General features: G+C 47.9%; 1 protein-coding gene across 40 annotated transcripts in view; it reads right to left on the minus strand.

The window, feature by feature from the left end:
• Positions 1-26904, minus strand: part of EHMT1 (euchromatic histone lysine methyltransferase 1) — a 229481-nt gene that overhangs the window by 141310 nt on the left and 61267 nt on the right. For 2 of the 40 annotated variants that reach the window (XM_077966787.1, XM_077966774.1), the window contains exon 1: positions 4173-4492. The exons of 35 other annotated variants lie outside the window; for them this stretch is intronic. The gene's annotated coding sequence lies outside the window, so the exon portion shown is untranslated. Of the gene's footprint in view, positions 1-3483; positions 3601-4172; positions 4493-26904 lie in introns of those variants that run through there. 3 more of the 40 variants (XM_077966782.1, XM_077966780.1, XM_077966798.1) reach the window with 3 other exon arrangements.

The following is a 26904-nucleotide window of genomic DNA, read 5'->3' on the forward strand; positions in this document are numbered from 1 at the left end:
CGGCAGAACAGAGGCGACCCTGGCCACTAGTACGTCAGGAACAAAAGACTCAGTGGCTTCGTGGCTGCCGGTACACCTAGGCCCCGGCTGACCCTGAAATGGACTGAGGGTGCACCTAAGGCTCCAGGCTGGCAGGAAGGACCCCTGCCCATCTCCATCTGGGCCCTGGGGAAAGCCAGTCACCTCCCTGCCTACTCTACCTTTGAACAACCTGGCAACCTGCTCACTAGCTTTAAAAATCCTTTCAGTGATACCTGGCATTAGGCAACTTTAATGTTCTTCCAGAGACGTTCTCACCCACTAAAGAGATGACATCTGATCCTTCATGTTTACCAAAGACAGTGCAAACAATGGCATTTTACAACCCACCCAGTCAATACCACCAGGAGGTGAAGGTGAATAAGGTAGTTTACCATGTCTACAATAATACATCTACATCAGTTACCTCAGAAGCGATCATTTATTTTCCCAAAGTTTGGAGTTTCCACGGCAATCCCTGCTTTTCCACAACACGCTGGTAAGACAAAACGTGTCCACGTTTTGCCGACAAACCAAAAACAACGATCATCCTCAGCGCCTGTGGCAGTGGCCTCCATTCCCACACTGTGTCTCTGCACGCTACCAGGAGGCTGGAGCCAAAGCCAGGGAGTGAGGCCTCCGTGAGCCACACCGCCCTCACAACACTGCCATCCTGCCTTTGGACCAGAATGTGCAATCACATTTTACGCAGAAAGTCAAACTACAGAAAAGGAGCTGTATGGATACAATCATCTGAACGGAAAACTTAACAGGCAGAAAATATTCGTCTTATCTCAGGGTTCTTCTGCTCATTTTCCAGAGAGCTTTGCTCTTTGTTAGACTAATTACTGAAGACTTCTTGTAATCTGGCTTTATTTTACAAGGATGCAACCATAGAAACTACTCTGGAAATGAATATTCTATCAACATATTCACTCTGACTTACCAAATACAATATAAATGATCCAAAGGAAAAATTTCTAATCTCAACAGTAAGATTTTAACCACAAAAAGTATCCTTCTATATGAGGCTAAAAGAAAAATCTTTTTTTGTTTTTTTTGTTTTTTTTTTGAGACGGAGTCTCGCTGTGTCGCCCAGGCTGGAGTGCAGTGACCGGATCTTGCCTCACTGCAAGCTCCGCCTCCCGGGTTTACGCCATTCTCCTGCCTCAGCCTCCCGAGTAGCTGGGACCACAGGCGCCGCCACCTCGCCCGGCTAGTTTTTTGTATTTTTTAGTAGAGACGGGGTTTCACCGTGTTAGCCAGGATGGTCTCGATCTCCTGACCTCGTGATCCACCCGTCTCGGCCTCCCAAAGTGCTGGGATTACAGGCTTGAGCCACCGCGCCCGGCCAAGAAAAATCTTTAAAGTTACCAGAAATTTAAAACTGCTTCAAAAAAATCTTCACACAGTATGCTGGGTAAACGGTACGACCCCGTGTGCAGTGAGCACAAGGCCGGGTCGGCCGACCCCAGTGGGCAGAGCGGGATCTCCCTCAGGGCAAACGTGCTCCAGGAGCGCCTGCCCTGGAACCAGAGACCCCCACAGAAACACGGAGGTCAAGTGCTACAACAATCAGGCACATGGATCTCAGACTCTGCACTGGTTTTGTTTGTTTTGAAACAGACAACCTCTGTTGTCCAGGCTGGCGTGCAGTGGCACCATCTTGGCTCACTGCAACCTCCGCCTCCCAGGTTCACACGATTCTCCTGCCTCGGTCTCCCAAGTAGCTGGGATTAACAGGTGTGTGCCACCATGCCCAGCTAATTTTTGTACTTTTAGTAGAGACAGGGTTTTACCACATTGGCCAGGTTGATCTCTAACTCCTGACCTCAAGCGATCCGCCTGCCTCAGCCTCCCAGAGTGCTGGGATCACAGGCGTGAGCCCCCGCACCCAGCCTCTGCACTGTTTTCTGAGCCCCGCACACACCCGGCCTCTGCACTGTTTTCACAGGGCCAGCTCTGAGGTCTGCTCTGCAGTCCTGTGCCTCTGGGTCAGAGGCACTAGAAGGCACGACTGCAAGTGAGAACCACGCAAGCTCAGAAGGCAAAGAAGGAAGACGCAGGCATCCTCCCACGGAACTGACCTGGTATTCTTCCCAGCGTGGCCTCTGCACACTTCCACCCGCCATGTGGGTTTTGGGAGGGTGTGTCAACTTTCACATACTATCTAACCGAGCTTTAAAGACACCCCCATGACGGCAAGACATTAAGAAAATGGAAGGAAACGTCCTTGTGCAGCCTCTTTAAACGTATCTTCATGATCCTACAGCTGAACCTGGTGTTTGCCTTTCACCACCTGGGGGGACTATAAGAAGGAAATTCCTTTTCCCCACAAGAAAATACCCTGGTCCGCTGGGCTATCCTACACGCTATCAACATTTAAAAACGTCATTTCACAACAACCGGCACAAAAGATTGCCTTCTCAATCTGCCAACACAAAAGATTGCCATCCTAACAGTGGAGACTTTTTTATTCTAAAAGGAAGAAAAATGTCACATTCCAATCTGCCATTTGCTCCTTTCTGCTTTAGGAAAGCCCAGGATCTGGAAGGAGACTCATCTGCTCCTTGGGAACGGTAACAACAGCAAGAAAGAACTTTCAATGCCAAATGGCTTCTCCAGGATGGGAAGCAACTTCGGTCCAGGAAACTCATGAGATGAAGAGCGCTCTCTACCCGCCCCCTAATTTTAAACCATTTTCCACATACCAATTTCACCAGCTAATTATCAAAAGGGGTGGAGAGAAAAAGAATGAATCCTTTCAATATCTGAGAGATTTTCTTTTCCCTCTTTTGTCTTTTTGTTTTTTCCCTTGGCAGAAAAAGGAGAGTTGGTTCCTAAATTTGGAAAAAACAATTAATATCCAAAGTAGTCCCAGAAATTACATTTAAGGGACTTTAAAATATCAGAACAGATTCCCTTTCCATCTGCTGCTTAACCCTTAATTGAGCCTCTCTGCAAAGAAAGAAAATCGAAGGTGGCTCCGTCCCTACTGTTGCCTTTGTCTAGTTCTTTCAACTACGGCATTTGTCCAAAGATGGCAAAACCAGTGCAGACACCTGCCAGTCCCTCACGTGCCTCCAGCAGCACGCCGAGACTCCAGCAGCACGCCGAGACTCCAGCAGCACGCCGAGACTCCTCCATCGAGAGGTGGGTCGGTACCCCTCTCCTTTGCCTGGGTGGACCTAACTGCCTGGAACTAAAGTATGTGGCAGAAGTGGCAGCCCATGACACAGACTGTGGCCTCAACGCAGCCCTGCCTTGCTTGCTTGCTCTGTGCGGCCCAGCCACTGCGTGTGAGGGGCCCACGCCACCTGGGAGGCCACACATGGGTGCCCTAGCCAACAACCCACTAACTAGCACTGGCCACCAGACGTGAAAGGACGCAGCCCACACTAACAACACCCCCATATTCGAGTCTTCCAGCTGAGACCCTAGACTCACGGACCAAAAGAAAGTCACCTCCTCTGTGCCGTCTGAATTCCTGTCCCCTGAAAGGGGTGACACATGACTACTGTTGTTTCAGCTGCCGAGTTTCAGGGTGGTGCAGTCTGTGGCGAGAGACAAGGAAAGCAAAGCTCTTGGTGCTGCCCTTCTTCCCCTTGCCAGCAGGGGTCAGAGCAAACCCCAGCTCCAGGGCCCTATCCGTGCTCCCAGCACAGGCCCAACACACAGATCTAACAGCAACCCAAGCACTGGGACTCACTTGCCACCAAGGCCTGGGCTCCATGGCTGTGGTCTGTACCCTCATGGAACTGGACCAACAGAGAAGATCAGCAGACCAGGAACGTGAGCAGGCTAATGCTCCCTACAGAAGAAACACGTACCGAGCGGAGGCACGTGGGGCCGGGTGGCCGGCAATGCAGGTGCACAGGGGTGAGCACCTGCCTGCAAAAACCACCACAACTCCAAATTCCCACCAGCCAAAACCTGTCTCTTTAGAGCCTTTCAGGTCCAAAACCACAAAGTAGCCATGACCAGAAAGGGTGCCTTGACGTAACCGGCGAGTGTGAGGCCAGAGGGTATCTGCTCTAAGGGCACTCAAGCTGGAGACGGCTACTTGCCTTTCTTACCGCCACTAATAGCTGATGCTCTAGTTTATCTATCGTCTCCTTTGAGACTGAGAGTACAATTGCAACAATCTGGTTTACCTGCAACACCGAGTTCCTGGGCCTGCCGAGCTGACGGCCTGCCTTCCAGGAGATTCGCCAGGTCGAGGGCACCCTGGGGCCTTGTGCCTGGTCACTTGCTCGCCAGCCTCCTGTGCTAACAGCTCCCTCCTGTGTGCTGGGCGCGTCTCCACTGTGGCTGGGCTGCTGACTGGCACAAGGTTCAGAGCACAGCCCTGTGGAGACTTACAGCCTCTACCTGCCCGAGTGAAACTGGAAAACATCTACTCTTTCCCTGCGTTTAATATGGAGCAAATTAAGATGAAAATTCACGGTCAGAAACCACAAGGCTGCTGACCAACAAGACTGCCTCACAGGCAGGAAGAAGGGCCCAGAGCCAGCCTCAGCTGTGCGCCTCCTCCAGTCCCAGGCCCCCGCCGCACTCAGCCACACCACAGGCCCCATAAAACCAGGAAGCTCAGTTCCACCCTAAAGATCTAGTTCTTCCTCCGTTTCAATCAAATGCCACATAATGTAAAATGATCCTAGAGATGGCAGAAGTGCTCAGTACGATGTCACTTCTTTTTTTTTTGAGACAGAGTCTCATTCTGTTGCCCAGGCTGCAGTACAGTGGTGTGATCTTGGCTCACCACAACCTCTGCCTCCCAGGTTCAACCGATTCTCCTGCCTCAGCCTCCTGAGTAGCTGGAATTACAGGTGTGCCCCACCACACCCAGCTAATTTTTGTATTTTTAGTAGAGATGGGGTTTCTCCATGTTGGCCAGGATGGCCTCGATTTCCTAACCTCAGGTGATCCGCCCGCCTCGGCCTCCCACAGTGCTGGAATTACAGGCGTGAGCCACCGCGCCCACCTGAGGTCACTTCTTACACCTTAAAATGGGCAACATGCCTCCACATGGCTCATAAATTTGCCCTTAAACAAATCAGTAATGGGATTGAGAATGTGGCCTCTCTACAAGACCACTGGCTGCCTGCAGGAAAGGGAAGGAACTGTTCTAGGCCTGATCTTAAACATAACCAAGTGCACAGAGCAGACTGTGTTAACACCCTGATTTGAACAAAGCCACCATCAAATGACATTTTCAAATAACTGAGCGAAAGCTGAAAGTGATGAGATGACGCCGGTAAAGTGCTGTTAATTCTGTTAGGTGTGAAAACGGCATTGTGACCTTGTTTTTAATGTCTATATTTTTAAAGATACATCTTAAGGATTTACAGGTGAGAATCTCACAACACCTAGTAGGTGCTTCAAGACACTTAACAACAAACGGGAAACACAGGAAGAAAAGGAAGGGAGCCGGCGCAGCACAACCTTGACAATTATCAGCCAGCGTCCTGTGCCACTATGTGGTGGGGATCGGCCAGCATCCTGTGCCACTGCCTGGTGGGTAATGACCAGCGTCCTACACCACTGCATGGTGGGTAATGACCAGCGTCCTACACCACTGCATGGTGGGTATCGACCAGCGTCCTACACCACTGCGTGGTGGGTATCGACCAGCGTCCTACACCACTGCGTGGTGGGTATCGACCAGCGTCCTACGCCACTGCGTGGTGGGTATCGACCAGCGTCCTACGCCACTGCGTGGTGGGTATCGACCAGCGTCCTACGCCACTGCGTGGTGGGTATCGACCAGCGTCCTACGCCACTGCGTGGTGGGTATCGACCAGCGTCCTACGCCACTGCGTGGTGGGTATCGACCAGCGTCCTACGCCACTGCGTGGTGGGTATCGACCAGCGTCCTACGCCACTGCGTGGTGGGTATCGACCAGCGTCCTACGCCACTGCCTGGTGGGTATCGACCAGCGTCCTACGCCACTGCCTGGTGGGTATCGACCAGCGTCCTACGCCACTGCGTGGTGGGTATCGACCAGTGTCCTACGCCACTGCCTGGTGGGTATCGACCAGCGTCCTACGCCACTGCGTGGTGGGTATCGACCAAGCGTCCTACACCACTGCGTGGTGGGTGACAGGTAACGCTTGACATCAGACTGGTTAGATTTGAATCCCAGCTCTGTCATTAATGAGATATGTAACCTTGGTTTCTTAACCTCTCTGTGCCCGTTTCCTCTGCAGTAAAATGGGAACAACTAACTACAAAACCAATTTAGCAGGCTATGTGGAGGCTGCAGGACCCTCAGGACTGTGGGTGATGCCTAAGTTCTGAATTGATTATCAGCTCCAATATTATTCAATATACTTAAATATAAAATTAAAGTGTTTAATATCTGCCATATGGAAGACATCAACCAGTGCTTGTTAGACACCCCCTAACTTGAACTGTTCAAAAACAAGGCCAGTCTCCTGATCCCGGCCTCACGGTGTGACGCCAACTCCACGCTGTGGCTCCAGCCCTCAGCCCATCTCTCCTGCGAGAGTGTAACAATTAACCTGCTCTTTCCATGCACCCACTACACTTTTCTTTTCCAAAAAGTCTTGTCATTGCCATGCTGAAAACCTCTGCTGTGCCCATTCGCTAAAGGGTCCAAAGCCCCCAGGTGAGGCAGGCAGAGGCGCAGTCCAGCTGATTCCAAGGACAATCCTTCTGGCCACATCCACCCCGGACCCTCAGGCTTCCGACTGTCCCTTTTTTCCGAAAGACGCCCTACCACTGCCTGCATGTGTTCACCCCTCCTCAGCCGGCTCTGAAGCCAGCTCCCGCCCAGGCCTCTTCCTTGGCGCTGCCACACCCGGCAGCGAGCAGGGCGGCTTCACCAGGGCTGGAGCGCGCACCTGAGCACTGCTCACTGCCATCCAACACACAGCATGCGACGTGCTCCTGACCAGAGCGCAGACCATCTAGTTCCTCCCACACATGGAAGACACCAACGTCTAAGAGAGTTTTCTCACTTTTTACAGTTTTACAGACTCCTAAGTAAAAAGAAAAAGTTGATTGAAAAACACCATCTGAGGCCAGGCGCGGTGGTTCACGCCTGTAATCCCAGAACTTTGGGAGACCGAGGCAGGTAGATCACCCGAGGTCAGGAGTTCGAGATCAGCCTGGCCAACACAGCGAAACCCCGTCTCCACTAAAAACACAAACACCAGCCAGGTGTGGTGGCGGGCGCCTGCAATCCCAGCTACTCGGGAGGCTGAGGCAGGAGAACTGCTTGAACCCAAGAGGCGGAGGTTGCAGTGAGCCGAGATTGCGCCACTGCACTCCAGCCTGGGCGACGGAGTGAGGCTCTGTCTCAAAGAGAAGAGAAGAGAGAAGAGAAGAGAAAAGGAAAAGAAAAGAAAGCAAAGCAAAGCACCACCTGGTGACAACACGCCATGTGGAACACCCACAGGTGGAACAGACACCGGGAGGGACACGTGAGGTTTCTGTTTACCAAAGGCATTGTGGAGCACAGAGACCAGGTGCACCAAAACGCTCTTCGCCAGCGCTGCGGGAGCCCCTTCCCCAGCGGTGTTCTGGAACCTGGCCCGATACTGGCTGGGGTTGTGTATGATTCTCATCTTATACCATTTCCAAATTCTTACACACATCACCCTTCTCATTAGTTCTGCCTGGTTTGCACTTCAACAGAATCAGGAATATCCTGTGAATTTTTAGTCAACGCACTTCATTTATATTTCAGGGAAAGAGAACAATCTCAACAGCTCCTGTATTAAAAGAGGAAGGAAATGAAAGAACCAGGGCCAGTCAACACAGGGCCCGGTCCCTGCCCTGGGGAGACAGGGCACTTGGCGTGAGGGTGGGAGCCAAGAGCCAGGCAAGTGCACCAAGCACGAGATGCCGCTCCACACCCACGAGAGACTGTCATCAAAGAGATGGACCCTTACAAGTGCTGGCAAGGACACGGAGAAGCTGCAACCCTCGCGTGCTGCTAGTGAGAATGCAAAATGGTGCGGTTGCCATGGGAAACAGTATGGCGGTTCCTTAAAACATCAAAAATAGAATTATCATATGACCTCGCAACTGAATGCAGGGTCTCAAAGAGACATTTACACACCATGTTCACAACAGCATTACTTGCAATACCCAAGGGGTGGAAGCAACCAAGCGTCCATCAACGGACATCCACTAACGGGGAAACACAACACGGTCCGTTCACACAACGGACATCCACTAACGGGGAAACACAACGCGGTCCGTTCACACAACGGACATCCACTAACGGGGAAACACAACGCGGTCCGTTCACACAACGGACATCCACTAACGGGGGAAACACAACGCGGTCCGTTCACACAACGGACATCCACTAACGGGGAAACACAACGCGGTCCATTCACACAACGGACATCCACTAACGGGGAAACACAACGCGGTCCGTTCACACAACAGAACATTACGGCCGGGCACGGTGGCTCACGCCTGGAATCTCAGCACTTTGGGAGGCTGAGGCGGGCAGATCACTTGAGCTCAAGAATTCGCAACCAGCCTGGGCAACAAAGAGAAATCCTGTCTCTACAAAAAAAAAAAAAAAAATTAAAAAAAAGAATATATACATATATATATGTACATATTATTCAGCTTTAAAAAGGAAGGAAATTCAGACACATCCTGCAACACAGATGAACCTTGAGGACATTCTGCTATAAGAAATGAGCCAGGCACAGAAAGACAAACACTGTATGGTCCACTTGTGTAAGGTCCCTAGATAGTCCAAGTCAGAGACACGAAGTAGAAAGGTGGGTGCCGAGGGCTGAGGGGAGGGAGGAATGGAGACTTGACATTTAATGGAGACAGAGCTTCAGCCTGAAATGGTGAAGTTCTGGAGCTGGTTGGTGGCAACAGTGGCAAAATGTGAATACACTTAACAATACCGAGCTTTATACTTGAAAATGGTTAAGATGGTGAATTTTATGTACGTATATTTTGTCACAATTTTAAAACAAGTTTAAATGGTCCTCTCTGTATGACCCAGCACCTTAACTTCATGGTGCTTATCTAGAAACATTCTTGGACATGTACACGTGGAAGAATATATGATGCTGTTTAAACCAGCAGTGCTATTTGTACCAGCAACACACACAAGTGATCATCACGATGACCACCAACATGGGAATGTTTAAAGGAGAGGGCCAGGCACGGTGGCTCACGCCTGTCATCCCAGCACTTTGGGAGGCCAAAGCAGGCAGATCACGAGGTCAAGAGTTCGAGACCAGCCTGGCCAACATGGTGAAGCCGCGTCTCTACTAAGAATACAAAAATTAGCTGGGTGTGGTGGCACACGCCTGTAATCCCAGCTACCTGAGAGGCTGAGGCAGGAGAATCGCCTGAACCCGGGAGGCAGAGGTTGCAGTGAGCCAAGACTGTGCCACTGCGCTGCAGCCTGGGTGACAGAGCGAGACTCCATCTTGGAAAAAAATAAAACAAACAAGAAACAAGATATATTCCTCGATACCTAGTCTATCACTTTTTTTTTTTTTTTTTTTGGAGACAGGGTCTCACTGTCACCCAGGCAGGAGTGCCGTGAGGGAATCACAGCTCACTGCAGAGTCTTGAACTCCTGGGCTCAAGCGATCTTCCCACCTCGGCCTCTCAAAGTGCTGGGATGACAGCATGGGCCGCTGAGCTCAGCCTCCTGGTGTCTAATTATTACGCAACAGCCCACAAAGTTGATCTCTATGTACTGACATGGAAAGAGCTCTCTGAAATACTGTGAAATAGAAAAGCAAATACACAAGAGTAAGTCACCCTGCATTCCTCACTTCCAAATTCTACATGACGTCCATCGGCAAATCTAGTCTCCGCCTTCAAAATACATGAGAAATCCCATCGCCTCTCACACCAGCAGCGCTGGCCATCTGATCTTTTGTGCAGTCTTCCCCACGTCACCTTGAGTCTTAACATAGTAAATCCCATTAAAATGTAAGTCAGATCACGCACCAGTCCTCTGTTCCTCTGTTTCAAACATTCTAGTGGCTTCCCATCTTGCTCAGAATAAAAGCAAGTTCTTTCCAAGAGCCTGCACGTGCACTGCTTCTGTTCACCACGGCTGACCAGAGCTCCTCGGCCTCATCTCCACACGTCTGCTCCACGCCAGGCACAGCAGCCAACATGGTGGGCACCTGTCCAGGATCTGGCCCCCACAATTGTAGTCATTCCCACCTGGAGCCCCTTCCTCCCAGATATCTATGCAGCTTATCTCTCTCACCCTCCTCAGCTCTTTATTCACACGTCAAACGACAATCATAGGTATGCAAAAAAATGTGTACATCGCTATCTGTTCTTTTTTCTTTTTCTTCTGAGATGGAATCTTGCTTTGTCACCCAAACTGGAATGCAGTGGCTCAGTCTCAGCCCACTGCAACCTCTGTCTCCCAAGTTCAAGTGAATCTCTTGCCTCAGCCTCCTCAGTAGCTGGGATTACAGGCGTGCACCATTGCACCCAGCTAATTTTTGTATTTTTAGTAGAGATGGGGTTTCACCATGTTAGTCAGGCTGGTCTCGAACTCCTGACCTCATGATCCACCTGCCTCCGCCTCCCAAAGTGCTGGGATCACCGGCATGAGCCAGCGCACCCGGCCATGTCCATTTTTTAAAAGTGAAAAAAATGTCAACCAATACATAGAGTGCAATTTCATTATGTTAAAAAGTACATACTCACAAAAACAATAGCGTACAGCTCAACACAAAAACAATAGCAAACAGCTCAATTATATATGGACACACACAAAAATACTCCCAAAGGACACATACCAAACTCACAATACAACATATTTCTGAGGAGGAGGTGGGATCCAGTGACCAAAGAAAACTGTAGCTTTATTTGTAATGTTTGATATTTTTCCACAATTAGATTAAACAAACAGACTTCTTTTGTAATTGAAAACAAAGTCCTTTCCAGTGTAAAAATGGGAATGGAGAACAAGCAGTCAGTCAGTCACTCCTGGGGAATGGAGAACAGGCAGTTACAGTCAGTCACTCCTGGGGAATGGAGAACAAGCAGTCAGTCAGTCACTCCTGGGGAATGGAGAACAAGCAGTCAGTCAGTCAGTCACTCCTGGGGAATGGAGAACAGGCAGTTACAGTCAGTCACTCCTGGGGAATGGAGAACAAGCAGTCAGTCAGTCACTCCTGGGGAATGGAGAACAAGCAGTTACAGTCAGTCACTCCTGGGGAATGGAGAACAAGCAGTCACTCAGTCACTCCTGGGGAATGGAGAACAAGCAGTTACAGTCAGTCACTCCTGGGGAATGGAGAACAGGCAGTTACAGTCAGTCACGCCTGGGGAATGGAGAACAAGCAGTTACAGTCAGTCACGCCTGGGGAATGGAGAACAAGCAGTCAGTCAGTCACTCCTGGGGAATGGAGAACAAGCAGTTACAGTCAGTCACTCCTGGGGAATGGAGAACAAGCAGTCAGTCAGTCACTCCTGGGGAATGGAGAACAAGCAGTTACAGTCAGTCACTCCTAGGGAATGGAGAACAAGCAGTCAGTCAGTCACTCCTGGGGAATGGAGAACAAGCAGTTAGTCAGTCACTCCTGGGGAATGGAGAACAGTCAGTCACTCCTGGGGAATGGAGAACAGTCAGTCAGTCACTCCTGCAGCAGCGCACCACTCCCATCAGGACACTCACTTCCTCTTGTACAAAGACATCCACAATAGCAGATCAGAGCTCAGAATAGGTCACCACGGCCATCCACGGATGTGACCAGTTCAGTCAGGATGGACTCAGTGGATGACACAGACCTTTACACACCTGCTGTCCATGCAGTGGTATGACACCAACCAAGGAGAACGCAGAAGCAAATTCATCACCCATGACAAATACAAACGTGTGCGTGAGAATACACAAAACGCGCAGCTAAGTGAGGGTAATCAAATGGACAGCGGTTGGACAATGGGCTAAAATTATATTTTCTAAGTATTTCCATAATATTATAAAACTAACCCTTTTAAAAACTTCGTTTATACAGTACAAATGCTCTACATTGATATTTCTCTTCACAATAAAGCAGATAAGTTTATTCTTCCCAAATGATCATTTCAAGAGCCTCCAGCAAGCACAGGCATCAGTGTGGCCCTCCATGTGCTCTGAGCAGGAAGACTGCAGCGCTGGCAGCCGGCCATGGCCCAATGTGGGATAAAAGAGTCCAGCAGCGTGGCAAGGTATGATCAACATATGAAAATGAGCCGTGTTTAGAGGCAGAGCTTGCAGTGAGCTAAGATCGCGCCACTGCACTCCAGCCTGGGTGACAGAGCAAGACTCCATCTCAAAAAAAAAAAAAAAGAAAGAAAGAAAATGAGCCATGTTTATATAAACTACCAATGAAGAATATAAAAATGAAATTTCAAGAACAGTTCCAGGCCGGGCACAACGGCTCACTCCCATAATCCCAGCACTTTGGAAGGCCAAGGCGGGCAGATCACTAGAGGTTAGGAGTTCGAGACCAGCCTGGCCAACATGGTGAAGCCCCGCCACTACTAAAAATACAAAAATTAGCCAGGTGTGGTGGCGCATGCCTGTAATCCCAGTTACTCAGGAGGCTGAGGCAGAATAATCACTTGAACCCGGGAGGTGGAGCTTGCAGTGAGCCGAGATTGTGCCACTGCATTCCAGCCTGGGCAACAGAACGAGACTCCATCTAAATAAATAAATAAATAAAAATTCCAAACCAAAAATGATACTAAAGAAATAAATTTATCAAAAGAAGTTCAAGCTTGTACAATGAAACTACAAAAAATACTTGAAATAAATTAAAGAAGTTTCAATTAAATAGAAAGACACCCCAGGTTGAAGGATCAGAGACCACACCGTGAAGACGATGACAGGATGATGTGCTCTGACGTTGTCTTTTCAGGCTACTATACCAAACTACCTTCCTGTGGGTGGCACAGACCCAACAGAAATTTATTTGTTTAAGCTCTGCAGGCTCAGAAATCCAAGACCAAGGTGCTGGCAAACTGGGTGTGTGGCCAGGCTCTCGTTTCCGGGCTCACGGCCTGCCATCTTCTTGCTGTGTCCTCGTGTGACGGAAAGGAGTCTCTCCCAAGCCTCTTTTCTAAGGCACTAATCTCATTCATGAAAACTCTGCCTCATGACAGCAGCATCTCCCAAAAGCCTCCCCTGCTAACACTAACACCTTGGTGAGGTAGCATCTTAACATACTAATTGTTATTAATTCAGGCAACAGCACTACCTAAACTGACCCAATGCAGCCCCAAGTAAAATCTCTACTTGCTTGGCTGTTGTTCTTGTTGCCAAAAATGATAAGCTGATCCTAAAATTCATAAGGAAATTCAGAGGGTTCAGATTTCCACAACAACCTGGAAAAAGAAGGATAAAGCTGGAGGACTAACACTTCCCTATTTCAAAACTTAATACACAGCTGCAATAATCAGAACAGTGTGTTACTGGCAAAAAGTCAGACATACACATCAATGGAATTGAATTATGAACCTAGAAATAAGCCCTTACCTTTACAGTATATTGATATTCGACAAGAATAGACCAGGAATTTGGTAAGGAAGAGCTTTCAATGGTGAAAGAATGGTCTCCAACAATGTTGCTGGGGCAACTGGACTACCACATGAAAAGAATGAAGTTGGGGCAGGGAGCAGTGGCTCACGCCTGTAATCCCAGCACTTTGGGAGGCTGAGGCAGGCGGATCACGAGGTCAGGAGACCGAGACCATCCTGGCTAACACAGTGAAACCCCATCTCTACTAAAAATACAAAAACTTAGCCAGGTGTGGTGGCAGGCGCCTGTAGTCCCAGCTACTCGAGAGGCTGAGGCAGAAGAATGGTGTGGACCCAGGAGGCGGAGCTTGCAGTGAGCCGAGATTGTGCCACTGCACTCCAGCCTGGGCGACAGAACAAGACTCCATCTCAAAAAAAAGAAAAAAAAAGAATGAATTTGGACCCCGACCTCACACCGTGTATAAAAATTGACTCAGCTGGGCATAGTGGTTCACACCTCTAATCCCAGTGCTCTTAGAGGCCAAACAGCTTGAAGCCAGGAGTTCCAGACCAGCATGGGCAACATGGCAAACCCCAGTCTCTACAAAAAATACAAAAACTAGCTGAGGATGGGGGTGCACACCTGTGGTCCCAGCTACTCAGGAGGCTGAGGTGAAAGGAATGCCTGAGCTCCAGAGGTCAGGGCTGCAGTGAGCCATGACTGCACCACTGCACTCCAGCCTGGGCCACAGAGCTAGACCCCGTCTCAAAAAATTTAAAAATTTAAAAATTTTTTAAACTGCCTCGAAATAGATAAAAAACAAATATGAGGTAAAACTATAAAACTCTTAGAAGAAAACACAGGGGTAAGTCTTCACAACCTTGAGTTAGGCAACAATTTCTTAAATTATGACACCAAAAGCACAAGCAACCAAAGAAAAAACAGATAAATCGGACGTCATCAAAACTAAAAACATCTGTGCTGCAAAGGACACCATCAAGAAACAAAAAGACAAGGAACAAGAGAAAATACTTCCAAGTCATGTATCTGGTAAGGGCCCAGTATCTGGAAAATATAAAGGACTCTTCCAAGTCTGACACAGTGGCTCACACGGTAATCCAACTACTCAGGAGACTAAACTGGGAGTGCCACCTGAGTCTAAGGGCTGCGGACCAGCCTGGGCAACACAGTGAGATCCCATGACTGACTGACTGACTAAATAAATAAATAAATACTCTTACAACGCAATAAAAAGATAAATTTCAAAATGGGCAAAAGATCTGAATAAACATTTCTCCAAAGATATGCAAACAGCTAATAAATACATGAAAAGATGGCCGACATCATTCATTATGCATTACAGAAATGCAAGTCAAAACCACGATGACATACCACGATGCTCCCGCTAGGAGCTACAATCAACAAAATGGACAGTAAAAAGTGTTGGTGAGGAGTAGAGAAATCTGAACCCTCATGCATTGTTAATGGAAATACAAAATGATGCAGCTACCATGAAAAACTGTTTGTCAGTTTGACCTCGGGAAGTTAAACACAGAATTACCACATGATCCAGCAATTCCACTCCTAGGTGTACACCCCAAAGAACTGAAAACAGATACTTGCATATACATGTTGGAAGCAGCATTATTCACAAGAGCCAAAAGACAGGAAAAAACTCATGTGCCCATGAACAGAGGAACGGATAAACAAAACAAAGTATATATCCAGGAATGGGTTCTGATACCTGCTACAACATGGATGAATCTTGAAAACCTTATGCTGCATGACATAAGCCAGATACAAAAGGACAAACACTGTATAATTCCACTTACATGAAATACCGGGTTTAAGCAAATTCACAGACAAAAAGTCTATCAGGGGTTCCCAGGGGTTGGGAGGAGGAAGGTAAGAGAAGTTACTGTTTAAGGGGTACAGAGTTTCGGCTTGGGGTGATGAAAATGTTTTGGAAACAGACAATGATGACGGTTACCAATGGCTGTTATGCGACACTGTGAAGGTACTTAATGCCACTTAACAGCACACTTAGAAATGGTTAATGCCACTTAACAGCACACTCAGAAATGGTTAAAGTCATAAAATTTAAGTATATTTTATCACAATAAAAAAACCAGCAAGGGGAAAAAAGATTTAGAGGTACACAAACCAACCTTATAGATGCAATCATAAACTTCTTTAATTTGTGGCTATGAAACCAATGCAATTATTAGAAAGGACTCCTTTAAAAGGAAAAATACAATGTATATGCAACAATTAAAATCAGAAAATAACTTTTGTGGAGTAAAAAATCAGGACATAGCAAAATACCACATATATATTTTAAGCATACACATAAATTTTCTGATGTTGACTAGTTATATCATAATTCAGTAAAAGAATGGCTTTGTACGATGGGTGTGGTGGCTCATGCCTATAATCCCAGCACTTTGGGAGGCTGAGGTAGAGATCACCTGAGCTCAGCAGTTCAAGAGCAGCCTCGGCAAAGTGGTAAAACCCTGTTTCTACCAAAAATAGAAAAAATTAGCCGGGCCTAGCGACACATACCTGTGGTCCCAGCTACTTGGGAGGCTAAGGGAGGAGGATCGCTTGAGCCTGGGAGGTGGAGGTTGCAGTGAGCCAAGATCGCACCACTGCACTCCAACGTGGGTGACAGAGTGAGACCCCATCTCAAAACAAAAACAAAACAACAACAACAACAACAAAGAATGGCTTTGTAGGAAATACACACTAACGTGTTTAGGAACAAAGAATGGCTTTGTAGGAAATACACACTAACGTGTTTAGGAACAAAGAATGGCTTTGTAGGAAATACACACTAACGTGTTTAGGAACAAAGAATGGCTTTGTAGGAAATACACACTAACGTGTTTAGGAACAAAGAATGGCTTTGTAGGAAATACACACTAACGTGTTTAGGAACAAAGAATGGCTTTGTAGGAAATACACACTAACGTGTTTAGGAACAAAGAATGGCTTTGTAGGAAACACACACTAACGTGTTTAGGAACAAAGGGGCATCTAGGAGGCAACTTTCAAAGGGCTCAAGAAAAACATCTCATTTACCACACTTGCAACTTTTCTATTCAATTATTTCAAAATAAAAACAGTTGGCTGGGCACAGTGGCTCACCGCTGTAATCTCAGCACTTTGGGAGGCCAGGGCGGGCAGACTGCTTGAGTCCAGGAGTTCAAGACCAGCCTGGGCAACATGTCAAAACCTTGTCTCTAACAAAAATACAAAAATTAGCCAGGCGCGGTGGCGCATGCTCCTGCAGTCCCAGCTACTCAAGAGGCTGAAGTGGGAGAATCACCTGAGCCCTGGAGGTCAAGGCTACTGAGCCGTGACTGCAACCACTGCACTCCAGCCTGGGTGACAGAGTGAGGCCCTGTCTCAAAAACAAGCAAAAACAGCAACAAAAAAAAAACAGGATAGAAAAAAAATGAAATACATACAAAACAATATTATACTGCTGACGGGTTCAAGCATATCTAAAAAATTAACGTCAGAGATCTTGAAGGACATACATCAAACTCATCACAACACAAGCTGTGGGGTGGAGAGTGAGGGTAGGTGGGACATTCTGCTTGAATGGGATTTGATTTTGAAAAGATAAACTAGTATCATTGTATGATTTCATTTTTTAATTTACGTAAAGGAAATTAATAGGGAAAAAATAAAAACCACACAGAAGTCAGTTCCTTTAACACTCACGTATGACCTTCCAAACATTTTTCTGTGCAAATATGCTGATAAAGGTATAATTTACACATTTCATATAAATGAGATACTACACATACTGTTAGGCAACCACTTTTCCCTTAACCAGTGTGAGCAAAAAAACCTACATCACAGCCAGTCATGGGGGCACCTGCAGTCTCAGCCGCTTGGGCTGGAGCCATGATGGTGCCACCACACTCCAGCCTGGGCAACAAAACAAGGCCCCATCTCCCTTATTAATTCATATACACACACAGTCATTAAATGTTTGGAAGGTTATACATGAACGTTAAAGGAATTGGCTTATGTGTAGTTTTTACTGCCCCCGCCCCCAGCCTTATTAATTCCCTGAGGCACCAGCAGAAATTCTCACTACTATTTAGCCTTATTGTAGCACCAAACAGCAGATCAGCTTTTACCTCAGGGACTTTGATCTCTTGTCTACAAAGGCCATTTTAACAAAGATTCAAATGAGTGTCATATATTCTGTCTCTGAGCTTGTATCCCATAGTAGCAGCTTTACTGATCTGATTTTAATAAAGTCTATTAAATGAGAATGCCTGTCAAACAGTGACCTAACTAATTCATGCAACAGTAAACCTATGTAACAGAAACACAATTTTGGCTTTTATGCTTATTAATGTAACTGAATCTAGTTGTGGAAAGAACTAGAAACTGAAAGAAAAGTGGTGTTCGAAAGTCCTGCGAACCCAGGGTTAAGGCCGGGGCACACAGGCCTTTTCACCTGCCTCTCAGTCCCACCTGGCGCAGCGTGTGGGCGCTCACTCGCACACGCAGGGCAGCCCCCGCAGGCAGCAGACCTGTTCACAGCTGGACTGGAGTTACCCGTCGTCTTAGGGGCCCAGCACTGCCTGTCCAGTAACAGAAACCACATCCTCCCCCGCTCTCCAGCCATGGGGCCTGCGGGTCTCAGGGGAGCACTGAGCCTAACAGAGCAGCCACCATCCTCAGGGGGTTCCATGTGAGGCCAGGGACGGCTCATGGACCACAGGGAAGGCGGCACACGGAAGTAAAGCCTCTCCAAGCTCCTTGTCATGTGAGGTGACAAGTGGCCTCTTTAGCAGAAGCTGATCTGAGCTGGTTTCTGCCATCTGGTGAACAGGCCCAGGGTCACACCTCTACCTCAAAGCATCCCGGCGACGAGCACACTCAAGCACAGCCCTGCAACTCTGGCTGCCGGGGAGACGCTCACTACAGCAGCCTGAACTTAGCTAGTTCAGGCTACGTTCAGGCTCGTACAGGCTAAGATTTGAGAAAGATAAAAGTTCTCAATCAAAAAATGACTTCTCAGAAATCATAAATTTTCCATCAAAAATAATAAAATCAGTATTTCCTCACGTAACACATAAAGGTTGGTACTGGGGGAAAAAACAACAGTTCACTGGACATTTTTAACTTTTTGAGATTTTCAAGTACTTAATAAAACCGAAACCCAGTGGCTGCTTTATAAAGAGGACAGTTTTGGCCGGGCGCGGTGGCTCACACCTGTAATCCCAGCACTCTGGGAGGCCGAGGCAGCGCATCACGAGGTCAGGAGATCGAGACCATCCTGGCTAACACGGTGAAAACCCGTCTCTACTAAAAATAAAAATTAGCTGGGCAAGGTGGCGGCACCTGTAGTCCCAGCTACTGGGGAGGCTGAGCCAGGAGAATGGCGGGAACCCGGGAGGCGCAGGTTGCAGTGAGCTGAGATCGTGCCACTGCACTCCAGCCTGGGGGACAGAGCAAGACTCCGCCTCAAGAAGAAAAAAAAAAAAAAAAAAAGAGGATGGTTTCAATGTGACGAGAGCTTCCCGCATCAGTGACCCGCCTCACGCTTACATACCAGACCCACTGCAAACTTTCCAGGGAATGAATGAGCACAAGGTCTCACCACACAAACACCTGCGGGGGCACATGGACTTAGCAAAAGTCATATCTGCTCAAAATACAGGAGGGAAAAGCAGAACGAGTGCGTGCGATCCAGAGGTGCAGGGGAGACTTGGATGCCTCGGCACCGGCTGTGCCTCATGGGAAACTGGAAACAGGAGAGAAAGTGGACGGGCGTGGGAGGTTTCCTGGGGACAAAGGAGGCCTGTGAAGGTATCAGGAAAGCAAACAGATGTGACCTGGACAAGTAGGGAAATTAGGAAATACCAAGGCAGTGAATAATTCTGAATTGCTGGAGAGAAAAAAACAATGTATTCTACTACTACAAATAACGAAGGAATTTTAGTCGAAGCAGTTTTGTACTGTTTCTGTATCAATAATATATTAAGCCAAGTACCTCAGGAACTATAATTATATATTTTATAGGCCAAAAGAATTTGTAGGATGTATAATGCAGATACTACACAGTTTTACCAAATCCTGGGGCCTGGAGCTGAATACAATTCTTAGGGTTCCAATGTAATCCCTGCATGCTCAGGTGCTGGTTATAGATACATGGCAAAAACACTGAAAATGTGGCAGATTCCATCACCTGCCGCAGCAGGACAGTTCCCCGGGGACAGAGAACTGAACCACCTGGTTGTCCCTCCTTTCTTGCTTATAGTTCTCAAGAAAAACTGTCCAACGCGCTGGGAATGCAACACCCTGGGATAAGGAGCAGCTGAGAGTGGCCTGGGCTCTGCTCCCGTCCCTCCCACAACAGGGTGTCCTAAAACTCAGTCCAGCGGGTCAGGTGGCCCCCGAGTATAAAACCCAGAATAGAGAGCACTTTTGGAGTCTCCCAACTGCAGTACAACATGGGGCACACACAGATGTGCAGACAAGACCCCGTCCACCCTGGGCGCTTTCCTGAGCCTTGGAGGCCAGATCACCACAAGCCCCGCTGTCCCCTCCTCATCTGTGAGTGACGAGCCTGCTTCACGCAACTCGCACACGAGTGTCCGGCCTCACCAGTCTCATGCAGCGGCCCTGGTGCGGTGTGCGGAGCAGCTTGGGGTTAGGGTCCGCATAGCCCCACGCTGAGGTCTCTCTGGAAGACTGCAGTATCTAATTTCCAACTACCTTCTGCCATGGCTGCTAAGAAAACACGGTGCAGGACCATCTCACAAGGGACAAATGGTACTGATGAAAAACACTGGTATCTCACACAGAACGTGAACAGTACGATCTCTACCTTTTTTCACGGACTATTCCTTCTGGTAAATCTGTACATAATTTATTTCCATGCAAATTATGACCTACTTAATAATTGTTTTTTTTTTGAGACAGAGTCTGCCTCAGTCGCCCAGGCTGGAGTTCAGTGGCGCAATTTCAGCTCACTGCAACCTCCGTCTCCCAGATTCAAGTGATTCTCCTGCCTCAGCCTCCCAAGTTGCTGGGATTACAGGGATGCATCACCATGCCCAGCTAATTTTGTATTTTTAGTAGAGACAGAGTTTCTCCGTGTTGGCCAGGCTGGTCTTGAACTCCTGACGTCAAGTGATCCACCCGCCTCAGCCTCCCAAAGTGCTGGAATTATGGGCGTGAGCCAGCGTACCTCGTCCCACTTGATGCTTTCAATAGCATAAGCAACTAAAAAAAAAAATCCACAAGACTCTAATGTAGAAACAGGAACACAATACAAGATACAGATACAAGATAAAGGGGCACTGCACATCAGCAGGAAGGGAGAACAATAAAACACTCACTGAGACACTGAGGCAGCTGGCGAAGGACTGGGAGGAGAAGGCCATCAGCATTGCAGATCAGTGAATGAAAGAATTGTAAAACAATAAATCACAAAAACAGCAGGAAAAATACCTGACAGCCCTGAAACAAGGAACTCCTGATTCTAAGCATAATACCAAGGCCAGAAATCACAGAGGAAAAGCTTTACAGATTTAAATACCAAAATATTTCAAACATTTATACAGTAAAAATGAATGAATACACTTTCAAACACAGAAAAAAATATCCAATGTATTTGGCTAAGTACAATAGCTTTACTTACTCTTAACTCTATAAGGAAAGAACTACAAATCAGTTTTTTTTAAAAACAAAGACAACATAAAATGAATTAAAGAGGCATTCCCAAATGGCCAACAGACATATAGGAAAATGCTCAGCCCCATCAGTGCTCATGAATTAGTAAGAGGAGGAGGAAATACCTCCCAGCGCCTTCTGTGAGAACAGCATTACACAGAAAACAAAGGGAACTCCTCCTCAGTCCTCTCACAGCCTCAGACAAAACATCAGCAAATGAATGCAACCGCTTGTCAAGAGGATGCCACACTGAGGACCACCAAGACGTATCCCAGGTGCAAGGCTGCTGGAACCTGAAGACCAATCGCAGCATTCCCCTGATTCGTGGATCTGCCACAGCTTCAGTTACCCACAGTCAACCACAGTCCAAAAATATCAAATGAAAAATTCCAGAAATAAACAACTTCTCAGGTCGGGCACAGTGGCTCACGCCTGTAATACCATCATGGGCGGGCAGATCGCCAAGTCAGGAGTTCGAGACCAGCCTGGCTAACATGGTGAAACCCCGTCTCTACTAAAAGTACAAAACTTAGCCGGGTGTGGTGGCGGGCGCCTGTAATCCCAGCTACTCAGGAGGCTGAGGCAGGAGAATGGCGGGAACCCGGGAGGTGGAGGTTGCAGTGAGCCGAGATCGCGCCACTGCACTCCAGCCTGGGCAACAGAGTAAGACTCTGTCTCAAAAAAATAAAATAAGATAAAATAAAATAAAATAAACAGCAACTTCTCAGTTTTCAGCTGCACACTGCTCTGAGTAGCATGCTAACTCTCACACTGCCCCATCAGTCCTGCCCGGGATGCGAGTCCTCTCTGTCCCCATGTCCATCCTGTACCCACTGTCCATCATCTCCCTCATCAGATCACAAGGCGACGACCACTGAGTAGAGTGCAGTATATTTTTCCGGGGGTGGGGGGGACATTTATATAAACTTTTACTGTGCCTAATTTATAAACTAAACTTTACCATCGGTATATGTGTCTAAGAGAAAACCTGGTATATAGAGAGTCTAGTACTATCTGTGATTTCAGGCACCAGCCAGGGATCTCAGAAGGCACCGTCCCAGGTGAGGGGGGCTGCCGCAACGCAGCGAGACAGGAACACCAGACAGAACGCCCACGGCTGCACGCAGGGCGCTGACACGGACAGAAGGACAGAAAGCACACGATCGTGACAACGGAGGGAGAAAAAGCATTTCACAAAATTATTTCACAATAAAAAGTTCAACCTGATAAAGGATATCTATGAAAATCTTGTGGTTAATAACTTACTCAGCAGCGTTATGGTGTAAGGCTTAATGCTTCCCCCCAGCGACCGGGAAAAGCCACGGAGGCGCCACTTCCACAGCCTTCAGACACTGTGTTGGGGGCACTAGCAGTGTCATCAAGAGAGAAAAAACCAAATAACAAGAAACAAAAATGGCCCATAATCTTACCACCAACAGTCAACATCTTAGTATATCCCTTACAGACTTTTTATATTAATTGGTTATATAATATACTGGTTTTTAATCTATTTTTCCACTAAACTTGATTAAGATTTTGACAACACAATTTTTTTTTTTTTTTTGAGGCAGAGTCTCGCTCTGTCGCCCAGGCTGGAGTGCAGTGGTGCGATCTCGGCTCACTGCAAGCTCTGCCTCCTGGGTTCACGCCATTCTCCTGCCTCAGCCTCACGAGTAGCTGGGACTACAGGCGCCCGCCACTGCGCCCGGCTAGTTTTTTTTTTTTGTATTTTTAGTAGAGACGGGGTTTCACCGTGTTGGCCAGGATGGTCTCAATCTCCTGATCTCGTGAACCGCCTGCCTCCCAAGGTCCTGGGATTACAGGCGTCAGTCACGGCGCCCAGCTGACAACACGATTTTTTAAAGATACACAACAGTGTTGTGTTATATAGTAACAGCACAATCCACCCAACCAACTCTTTTTGTCAATTAAAAACACCACTGGGGCTGACTCTGTGTACACCCTTCATTAAGAATGTCTAGTCCTGGCGAACACGATGAAACCCCATCTCTACTAAAAATACAAAAAATTAGGCAAGCGAGGTGGCGGGCGCCTGTAGTCCCAGCTACAGGGAGGCTGAGGCAGGAGAATGGCGTGAACCCGGGAGGCGGAGCTTGTAGTGGGCCGAGATCGCGCCACTGCACTCCAGCCTGGGCGACAGGGCAAGACTCCGTCTCAAAAAAAAAAAAAAAAAAAAGAATATCCAGTCCAGCAAGTCCTGGTGGCTCATGCCTATAATCCCAGCACTTTAGGAGGACGAAGTAGGCAGATCCCTGGAGTCCAAGAGTTCAAGACCAGCCTGGGCAAAATGGCGAAACCCCCGTCTCTACAAAAAAACACAAAAGTTAGCCAGGCATGGTGCCACACGCTGTAATCCCAGCTACTTGGGAGGCTTGAGGCAGGAGAATCGTTTAAACCTGGGAGTTGGAGATTGCAGTGAGCAGGGATTGCGCCACTGTACTCCAGCCTGGGCCACAGAGTGAGACTCTGTTTCAAAAACGAAAAAAAGGCCAGGCGTGGTGGCTCATGCCTGTAATCCCAGCACTTTGGGAGATCGAAGCGGGTGGATCACCTGAGGTCAGCAGCTCAAGACCAGCCTGGCCAACATGGTGAAACCCTGTCTCTACTAAAAGTACAAAATTAGCCCGGCGTGGTGGTGGGAGTCTGTAATCCCAGCTATTTGGGAGGCTGAGGCAGGAGAATCACTTGAACCCGGGAGGCAGGGGTTGCAGTGAGCCAAGATCGCACCACTGCACTCCAGCCTGGGTGACAGAGCAAGACTCTGTCTCAAAAATAATAAAAAATTTAAAAATTAAAATAAATTTAAAAAGTAAAAAAGAGAAAATGAACATCATTACTCATGCTCCCTCACACCAACCCCACCTATTGGTCACCAAATTCTATGCCTCCTAAATATTCCATCAAATTCCACTGCTACCTTCTTATTTTAAGCCACATTATTCCTCAAGTCAGTGGTAATAGGAATAATCTAGCAACTCATTTTCTAATTCCAGTCTCTCCCCTTTTCAGTCTAGCATCTATTCTGCAGTTAAAATTATCTTTCTAAAATTGTGACCTTACCATCATCTTCTTTAAAAATTCAGTGGCTTCCCACTGCCCATGGAATCAAGTTCACACTTCATGACAAGGCACAGAAGGAGCTGCAGCAATCTAGGCCAGGCATGCGGCCCCCGGGCCAAATCCAGCCCAGCCTGCTTTCTTACTTCCCACAAGCTAAGAATGAATTTTTTTTTAATTTTTTAAGTTGTAAAAATAAAAAAGAATATGCATCAGAGACCTTATGTGGCCCAGAACCCACATACCTGGTCCTTTACAGAAGTTTGCAGATTTCTAACCTAGCCCAACGATTTTCAGGTCAGAAATCCTACGTGCCAGTCACGCCGAGCTACTTAAAATTCCAGCAGCAGTATGGCCCAGACCATCACCCTTCCCCCTGCTTCCCGCGACTCTCCAACTATGCAGCGAGCTTTCTGGGCTCAGATGGCCCTTGCAGCTCATCACAGGCTGCCCTGTGGTGACCCACACAAGGCTGCCCCCCACTTACAGAAGAAGCCCTATTCACCTTTGCAACCCCGGCACCTAGCATGGGCACAAAATACGTATTCTACAACTACTGCAAGAATAGACTTTAAGATGATGATTAAATACAAATGGCGGGTTTCACACACCAGGAGGTGGGTCGTACAATCGTAGGCAGACTGCAGGAGGCAAGCCACAGCTACCTGGACTTGCTCTTCAAGACTGGACAGGACACAAAGAAAGAGCGCTGGAGCCAAGAGTCGGGGCATCTGGGGACACTGGCCAACAGTGAGATTCTCCGTCAGCCTGCAGAGTGTGGGAGAGCCAGAAAAGGGGACGGAATTCTGAGAGATTTACTGTGGGTTTAATTTATATCATGTTGGTGTTCTTTGATAGGTGCCAGTGAAGAGCACGGTCCTGCTTAATGTCTTTCGGCCCCTGGAATTTGGTCTCAGAACAGGGCTCGATGGAGAGGTTGGCCCTCAGGAGCCCTGGTGCAGGTGGGTCACGCACGCAGCCCCCTCGCCCCGTCACTGCCTGGTAAACAGCAGCATGTGTTATGGTGCTGGTCTTCCAAGCTCGCTGTGCTCCAGGCCCTGTGAGGAATGACTTGGTGTTTTAGAACATCTCCCTGCCCACCCCGGATCTCCCCACTGCCTCTCTCCACTAACTGCATTTCAACCCAAGTGTGAAAAAAGCAGCTTTAGCTGGTCAGCACCTGTCTGGGCCTCCTGGGCTCTATTTTCCAAGACAACAGATTGTCCTGTCCCCGACCAAGGCCTCAGCCCCCAGGCTCCAGAGAACAGTGCAGCCTGAGGAGGGACCCACAGACCCCCAGACCCCCCTAGTATTGGCTCCGGGAGGCTAAGTAACATATCGATCCATAGAGATGCTATCTTATTGTATTCATAGGAATTTTTTATTTTCTATCTTTTCAATTCATACATACTCTCACACAATTACCACCATGAAATGACGGGCCTTAACATTTTTCTAACGTGAGAAACAAGTTTTGAGGACACTGAAGAACACTGGCAGCCCCGGCCAGAGCCTCCCTGGGGGCAGGGCCAGTGCCAGGCAGGGCAGCAGCGCAGTTTGGCCAGGAGTTGTCTGGTATAAAGCACAGGCTGGGAGTGCAGGTCTGCGGGAGGACACAGACGTGACCCCCACACACTCCCTGGTGTATTCTCCGGGCCGGAGCTTCATGCTGCCTTCAGCTCAGCCGCCAAGGACACTGCAGCTGGACACGGCTGCCCTGCCTCCCAGGACACCCATCTCCTCTTCTGAACAACATGAGACATTAAAAATAAGGCTGTGCAGAACTTACACACCACGAAAAAAAAGAGAAGCCTATTTCTTTTTTTCCAATCAGAAAAGTAACTTCAGCAACAGTGCTACCAGAAATACAACAAACATAAAAGCAGCAGTCGAGAGTGGGAAGGGACCACAAACCCCTGGGGGTGTGGTGCAGGCCAGCTCTGAGCACCACCGGGCACCCAGACTGGCACACAGGTAAGGGGTGTCCAATAAACACCTGCTGCGAGGCTCCCACACTCTAGATGTCACTCTAAGATGAGACAACCTTGATGCAAAAGGAAGGTAAGGTTCTTTGCTAAGCACTTCAAAGCAGAATCATCTTAAACAGGCAAAAAAGCAACCCGTATAAAACTGTGGTTCCTTCGTTCCCAAGCTGCGTCCAGCCCGGCGTCAGCCTTTGGACTTGGAACAAAGGCACCACCTTGTGGTTGGAAGTGTAAATGCAGACTACATGCAGAAAACCACGAGATACAGTAATATTAACAAATTCTCTGCAATCAGAAAGTTCCTGGTCTATGGAAGACCACATTCCTACTCATGTCAGAGATTCCTTTTTAAATGTCTCCACCACACTGCTCTGTAATACGATTGAGACAGCATGGGAAAACACACACACATTCATAGCTGAATTTCATTCAAAATCCCCATGTTGATAAAAAGACAGTAAAACCTAAGGAGTTGACTATTTTGAAGGATGTGACACAAAAATGTGAAACTTATCCCCAATCAGAACGTCAGCTCTATGAGAGGCAGATACTGGCTGGCTGGTTGGTTCACTGCCGTACTGCGGCAGGCGCTTTGGTTTATGGTAAAACAGCAATTCCCAAACTTT

Source organism: Macaca mulatta, chromosome 15, assembly GCF_049350105.2.
Source record: "Macaca mulatta isolate MMU2019108-1 chromosome 15, T2T-MMU8v2.0, whole genome shotgun sequence".
Classification (NCBI taxonomy): domain Eukaryota; kingdom Metazoa; phylum Chordata; class Mammalia; order Primates; family Cercopithecidae; genus Macaca; species Macaca mulatta.